At 50.7% G+C, this 7,493-nt stretch overlaps 1 long non-coding RNA gene across 2 annotated transcripts; it reads left to right on the top strand.

Annotated features, from left to right (window-relative positions):
* Positions 1-3,967: 3,967 nt before the first annotated feature.
* Positions 3,968-5,270, top strand: LOC113958790. 2 transcript variants are annotated; one of them, XR_003531624.1, is made up of 3 exons: positions 3,968-4,291; positions 4,638-4,703; positions 5,126-5,270. It is a non-coding gene; the product is annotated as an uncharacterized LOC113958790 (long non-coding RNA). The 2 variants fall into 2 exon arrangements; XR_003531623.1 differs by having other exon boundaries at positions 4,638-4,708.
* The last annotated feature ends 2,223 nt before the right edge of the window (positions 5,271-7,493 follow it).

Raw genomic sequence — 7,493 nt, 5'->3', positions numbered from 1 at the left:
TCCAGGTGTCCCAGTGTGTCCCATCTCCAGGTGTCCCAGTGTGTCCCCTTTCCAGGTGTCCCAGTGTGTCCCCCTTCCAGGTGTCCCAGTGTGTCCCCTCTCCGAGGGCAGGGCTGGACAGCAGGTTCACCCCAGGATGCTCTGGAGTGCACAGTTCAGGTGGGATCTTTGCAGGGCTCAATGAAGCCACTGAAATGCTGTAAAACAACTGTTCTTAAGTGGCTTCTGGGGCCGTGGAAATATGGGTTTCATTTGTTCTGTGTGGTGTTCCAGGTCACCGGGCCTTTGTTCCGCTCCCGTGAGCCCCCGCCAGAGCCACTGCCTTTGCTCAGCCTGCTTTGATTGTCCCCAGCTTTAGTTAAGAAGCTGCTCTCTGCAGATCATTTAATGAGCTTCCATCTCTCTCTTTAAGTGTCAGTGAGGATGTTTCCTTGGCTGAACAGGAACCGTATTTAACTGTTGTGCTTCTTTATTTCTCAGCAGTGAAGTTTCCCTCCTCGGGTTCAGGGTGAGGTGACAGTTTCTAGCATTTCCCTTGGAAACATTTTAAAGAAAGCAGAGAAATGCTTTCGCTGGATCTCGTGCAGAGTGCCTCTCTCAGGAGACGTGTCCATCTTACTCGAGATCCCATTCAGCTCCTTTGGGGGTGTTCAATACCAGTGATTCACTACAGCCGTTGTCACTCCCGTGGCAGCTGATCTCAGACTCTCAAACAGCACTGTCAGGAGTGGAAAGCCAAGCTATTGCTTGAGGACTGGGGAAGAAACGAGGCTGAATGCACTGGGAAGGTGTGAAGGGACGTTTTATTTTCTTTCTGCCTTTTGGAAAGGAGGAAAGATGGAAGGAAAGGGCAAAAATGGGAAACACTGTAGCAAGGGGACTCCTGGCTCCTTGGCCAAGGCAGGACTGGACCACCCCTGGTCTTCACCTGGGGATGGGTTTGTGTGGGAATTGAGCAGAGGCCAGGGGCCACTTTGGGTCTGTTTCCTATGCTTTTTTTTTTTTTTTAATTGCTTTAAAGGAAAAAGCCTTCTTTGGAGACATAAGGGCAAATCCCAACAATTAACCTCGTCTGGATAAGAAGGCTTTTTGGGACTTCTAATTTAGGAACGTGGGTGCCACCACCTACTGAAGATGGACAGTGGTGTCATTGGCACAATGGGAAGAGTGAGGGAAAGAGGTTTTTAATTTTTAATACCAGATGTGTCATCAGAACTCATGGCCAAGGTTTGTGTCTTCTGTACTTCTTATTGTTTGAGTTTTACAGTGCCCTGTTTCAGGAGTCACTGTATTCCTCCTGGCTCCCATGGCAGTCCCTTGCAGCATGCGGGGAATGACCCCATCTCTCTTGGCTTGCAGGAACAGCTTCTGCTCCTCTGCAAACCCTCTTGCTAAAGGCATCTGACAGAATGATTAGAAAAATATAAATATTTCATTATGAGGCACTAAATCTGCTTCTTTCCCAGAGAATGCCCTGTCCTTGACTCCCTTGTGGCACTCGCTGGCTGCTGTGTCAGTGGGCAGGGGACTGTGAAGCCCCTGCTCAGCACCATGACTGGGACTGAGTGTTAACACTGAGCACTGTATTGTGCCATTACTTCACCAGAACACAAAACTAAGTGGTAATTATTAGTAGTGCCTGTCTATTTTGGCTATTTTATTTTCCCTGTCCCTCAAACATTAATCATTCCTAACAGGACGAGGTTGGTTGAACAGATAGGAAATAAGTGGCAGAGGCCTGTGTTCAGCAAATGCCTTTTCATTGTTTTCCCTCCTTTTCACACCCTCCCTATGCAAACACACCTTTTTAAGGTTAGTTCGTGTGTTTAGTAGGCTCTTGTGCCTACATGTCACAATCAGTTACCAGGGACATGTCCCCACACTGTTCCCATGCATGGAGTAATTCAGCAGTAGAGCAGTTCCTGCAGGGATCTCCAGGGAGGAGGCAGTCCATCCCATCAGAGCTGTCACCGGGCAGGGAAGGGCAGTGACCAACCCCAGTGATTTGTTGTGGGATGGAAACTCCGTTTGGATCCATACTGATGATATCTCAGGCTGTGACATTCAGCTGGTCAGGTCACAATTACATTTGGAGATTATGCAACAGCCAGTGATTTAATTCCCCTAATGCTGTTCCATTTCCTCTTCAGGAAAACAAACAGGTAAGGAGCCATTCAGATACCAAGTCACCATCCCGGAGAGCTTCAAGGAATTATAAATGTTTGGTCTAGAAAAATTCTGGAAGCAGCCACTGGAATTCAACCTCCCCCCAGCTATGAGCCAGCAGCAAACCTGGGCTTTGTCAGAGTCTGTGTGGAGCATCACAGTCCCTCCCAGGTAGGCTCAGGGGCACCATCCATTCCTCCATGCCAAGGGATTTGCATTAATATCATGTGCATTTTTCTCCTCCCATTATTTTGAAAGGTTCTCCAGCACTTGGGTCAGTGGTTGTGGTCGTTATTAGGCTGGGGCCTAAATTCCTTGTTTCTGTAAATCCTCTCTTCTGCTTCACTTAATTGCTACCCTGTGTTGGGTTGTTATTTGTTCATCTGTTTGCTTTGTTTTTTCTGGGCTACTAAAGCCCTTAGCACAATTCACCTTTTTAGGAAAGTAGGGAACAAAATGCTGAAGCAGGTTCTGGAAGTGCTGCTGCAATAATTTGCTGGTCAGCAAGTTCCAGACCATTTGTGCCTTGAAATGTAGGTGCTCGGGTCATTCTGTCCTGTCGCCTGGGCGTGGAAGGAATCCTCCTTTGTTCCTGGAGCAGGACTCGCTTGGTTGATACCCTCAGGAATTATCCCATTCAGTACCATGTAAATGCAGCCCAATCCCACAAGTGGAGCCTCAAAGACTCCGAGTCTCTTCTGCAGCCAATTTCAGACCCCGGAGAATGAGAAAATCACCATGTAGGGAAAAGATTACTTGGCAATTATTTCCAATTATTTCTATTTCTGCCTGCCTAGAAAATCAGGAAACAGGATTTACTTGGGAACAATTGCTGTAATAAAGTCAGTTGAAGTTTCACCTTGCTGGAAGATTGTTTGAGCTGGGAAGTGCAGAAGTGGTAATCCAAACCACTTGACCTTGGTGTAACATTATCTGTTCCTAGAGCCTTAAACCACGACAATTGCAAACCCCTCGAGCTCATCAGCGCTGGGGTCCCATGTCCTCTTCCCAGAAGAGCCATCACATGTGCTCTTTCAGCTTCACATGGAGAATTAGCCTTGAATTGCAGGTGTGTGACCAGGAAGGATTGGGCTGGCAGCAAAAGAGGCTCAGGATCATCCTGGACAGGGGGCTGCCCTTCCTGGGTGCTTCCAGGTTTAACACAGGATGTGCTGCTCTCCCTCACCATTTCCCATGGTCGATGGAGGTGCTGTGCATTCCTGTGACCTTGCAGAGGCTCTGCCAGCCTGGCAGGATCACAGAACCACAGAATGGGACAGGTTGGAAGGGCCCACAGTATGTCACCTGGTGCAACCTCCCTGCTCGAGCAGGGTCATCCCGAAGCACGTGGCACAGGACTGTGTCCAGGTGGAATAGTCTGTCAGCAAGGAGCCACCCCTGGAGGGCTCACCCTGGCACCCTCTCTGCTCTCATCATGGGGGCTGTGACCCAGAAAAGAGATGACACAGAAATGTTCCTGCATTCTCCTGACCTGTGACCCTCCCTGGAGCTGTGGGTGGCCAAGACACCTTGACTCCCATCCTGCCTGAGCACAGAGGGGGTTCCTGTGCACCAACCCACAGAGGCACATCCAAGGTGTGGCTCCAATCCCTCCCACCCCATTTGCCCACATCCAGCCCTGTACCACAGCAGATAGTACAGGGTGTGGGGTGTTCTCACCAGCTGTAGGCCCTGTAGGGGTTCCATATCCCCAGACACACCTGCAGAACCCTCGGGACTGGATTCCCAACAGAGCAGGTTATCCTACCACAAATGTATCCATCCCAGTTACCTTTCCCTCCGCTTCCTTTGGGATTCAAGCAGACAGGAGACACTTGAGAGAGTCCTTGACCTTCATGGGTCCCTTATGAATCATTAACCTGGAAGATGGATCCTGCAGCCTGGCAGGGCAGCTCTTGGGTTTCATTTCTGTGTCTCCACCTCAGCTGCTGTTCCACCCTTTCCTCAGCACTGTGACATCCCTGCACGTGGAGGCAGTGCAGCAAAGGGCAGTATTCCCATCATCTGCTCAGCTTTACAGTCCCTGCCCTTTACCCTCGCACATGGACACAGTGTGAGGATAATGGAGACACACAATTCTGCCTTCTTGCTCCAGAACCTGCAGGTGAGTTTGTCACAGTGGCTGTTCTTTAAAGAAATAATGTTATACTAATGTGTAACTCTGGCAATCACTGGCAACACCTTCTGGTAGGGCAGTGTCACGTTTCATCTCTGTTTTTCACTTTTTTTCTCAGTGTTACAGTCTTCCCTTGTCTCAGGGCTCTCACAGACCCCCCCCGAGGCTGCCCAAGGGCACAGCTACATCATATTGAAGCTTTCCTGTTTGTGGGAAATATTTCTGGGGTACTTCAGTGCAAGTCAGTCCCTCAGTCCCAAAGGATTCCCTCCCTGTGGGAAGTTCTGGAGAAGTCCAGCTGCAGAGCAGTGTTTTGGTGGTTTCCTTGTTGCAGGTCTGCTAAAGCTCCCGGACCATCAGGTGGAGTTGTGGTTACAAACGAGGACCCCCAGTTTGGAAGGTCTGGTGGGTATTGGTGCTCCAACACTGTCCCTCAGGCCCCCACTGGCCAGGCCACCCCCCCTGCTTTGTGCCAGTGCCCTGGGCACAGGCTGGCACGTGGCACGTGAGGGGGTGGGTCACACTGGGCTCTCCTGGCCACTGTGCTTTGGGATGGTTTGGATTGGGAGGGACATTAAAGCTCATCTCATTCCACCCCCCACCACAGGCAGGGACACCTTCCATTATCCCAGGTTGTTCCAAGCCCCGTCCAACCCGGCCTTGGACACTTCCAGGGATCCAGGGGCAGCCACCACAGCTGTGCCCTCACGAAATATTCCCGTAAGGAGCAGTGTGAGCACCCGAGTCTGTGAGATTGCTGCACGTGTGAGAGGAGAGCTGAGCATAAATAAAAGAAAGCTGTTTAACATTTCCCTTCATGAGACTGAACAGTGAGTGGTGCCTGGACATGAAATCATTTGGGGCTGCACAGAAGAGGGATAGAAGAAGAAGCCGAGAAAAATGAGATAAGAAACACAGAGACAAGGATAGCAATGTGGATCATTCCAGCAGCAAGATTAATAATGAATTTCCTGCTCCTGATGTGAAAATGGAATAGGGCTGCCACTGACAGTAATACATCTTGAAAAGAAAAAAAGGTTTGCCATTCATTCCCTCCTTGATATTTTCACATACCAAAGTGTATTACCCATGGTCAGGAACTGGCTCTGCTCGGGGATGCATGTGGCCAAAATCTGGGACAGACAGGGTGAGGTGCTGATTGTCTGCAGATGTATTTCCCTGGAACACAGCATCACTTTCCTCTGGGCTAGAACCTGAGGGAGGCTTCCTGTGGGTTCTGGGGAAGAAGGGCACTCCCAGATCCCCTGAGGGTGCTGGTTGTGCAGAAGGAGCTCTGAGAGCCCAGCACTGGGAGCTGCTGGAGCGGGGGCAGCAGTGCCACTGCCCCTGAGCCAGGGCTGTGTGCTGGGGTCCCCACTCCTCCCTGTGGGCAGGGAGCAAACATCAGGCCACAGGATGGCCATGGGCACTGTGCCCTGTGCAGGCAGACGTGGCAGGTCTGTGTCTCACCAGCTGTCCGGGCAGATCCACGTGGCTGCCCTTCCCAGGGAATGTCACCTTGCAGGATCAAAGCAACAAAATGGGAAAAGTGGGAATGTGAAAACACAGGCTGTGCAAACCAGCAAAGCCTGGCGCAGGTGGGTCACAGGGTTTGGTTTGTATCACACTGAGTTTGTGGCTCATAAACTGTCGGGTCCGATGGATGTCCCAGCAAAGTTACATCCCGTGGTTCTGTGTCCTGCTTCCCATCTGCTGCCACTCTGCAGTATCTGGAGATTTGGGAAAGCCAGTCTGTGCCACGGTGTCCCCTGGGATCACTAAATACCACCTGCCAAGCAAAGGGAGGTCACCCCCAGGCCACGAGCTGCTCTGTGCCCAGCACAGTCCAGCTGGGGGGTCTGGAGGACTCCCCATATCCCAAGGTATGAGGGGAGCAGTGCTGAGATCTCCACTTTGGGAGAGCAGTTGGATTTCCAGATGCTTTGGCTGCTGTGGTTTGTCTGTTTACATGGCTTTTTTTCCCTTAAAGTCTCTCCCTCCAGAGGCTGGAACAGTCCCAGGCACGAGCAGGTTATGGCTGGGTCCCCGGGAGCACCAGGGACACGAGGAGCAGGGACCGAGCTGGGAGTGTCCACAGGGTTCATCCAATCCAAACCCAGCCCTGAGGGCCACAGGACGTGCCCAGTCTGTCCCAGAAGCCTTGTCACCCAGGGCAGGCAGCAAAGCCACAGCATGAGGCAAGGTGAGCTTTCCTGGGAACAACAGCAAGTGGAATTTGCTCTCTGTGATGGGGAGAGGAAGAGCAGCATTTCCCAGGAGCTTTTTCAAGTCAGCCAGCACAAAACGCGTGTGAATCCTTAAAATATACAGTGCAGCCTCAGAAAAAATGGGGAAACCTGCTCCCAAAGGAGCAAAGACTCCATCCTCCAGGCAGGAAAGCGCCTGCCCAGTTTGCCTGATCCCGGCACTGTGGGACACCGGGAGAAGCTTTTAAATAGTGAACGACAAAGCCCGGATCACCCCCTGGAATGTCACTGAGGATCTGTCAGGGGGACTCCCATGAATTGTGTGCTTGTGTGCTGCTCATGCACAGAGGAACAGGGCTCTCCTGCACCGTGCCCTGGAGGATAACCCTTCCCTGAAATCCACCACCTGGTGCATATTTCCACACAGCAGGAACCAGATCACCCATCAGCTACCTCCTGGTGGACAGCATGGCCACACCTCCATCCTGGGCTGGTGAGGAACACCCAGAGCTGGGAATGTTCAGGTTTATTATTTGGAATATGCCCAGGAGTTTGTACAATGTAACGATTTGAAAATAACATTAATTTCCAAATGCACTACCTCCTTGGAACACAGAGAAAATGAGAAACAAGAAAAAGAAGAAGATCTAACAAATGCAATTAATCTGGAATTATTTGGCAGGGAAGAGTCGCCATTGATGTATTTAACAAAGAACTAATTAAACCAAAATGCAGACTGAAATAAAAGGCGTTATGTAATGCAAATAGTGCTGATTAAAAACTGTAGCCTCGAGAGCTCCGGGCTTGTGTAGATAAATCACGGACACGTGTTCCTCGTGTAGAGATCAGGCTTTAACAGAATTCCAGGCTCAGACGTGATCACATTTTTCAGTGGGAAAATGTCCTTTTGAAGGTCTCCCGTGCCCAGTGTTTCAGTGCTGTGCCCCTGGGAGGTTCCTGGGCACAGACTGGATCCATGCCTG

The sequence above is a fragment of the Corapipo altera genome, unplaced genomic scaffold, assembly GCF_003945725.1.
Source record: "Corapipo altera isolate COAL_440 unplaced genomic scaffold, ASM394572v1 190, whole genome shotgun sequence".
In the NCBI taxonomy this organism is placed as follows: Eukaryota; Metazoa; Chordata; class Aves; order Passeriformes; family Pipridae; genus Corapipo; species Corapipo altera.
This window is presented reverse-complemented; position numbering and strand designations above follow the sequence as displayed.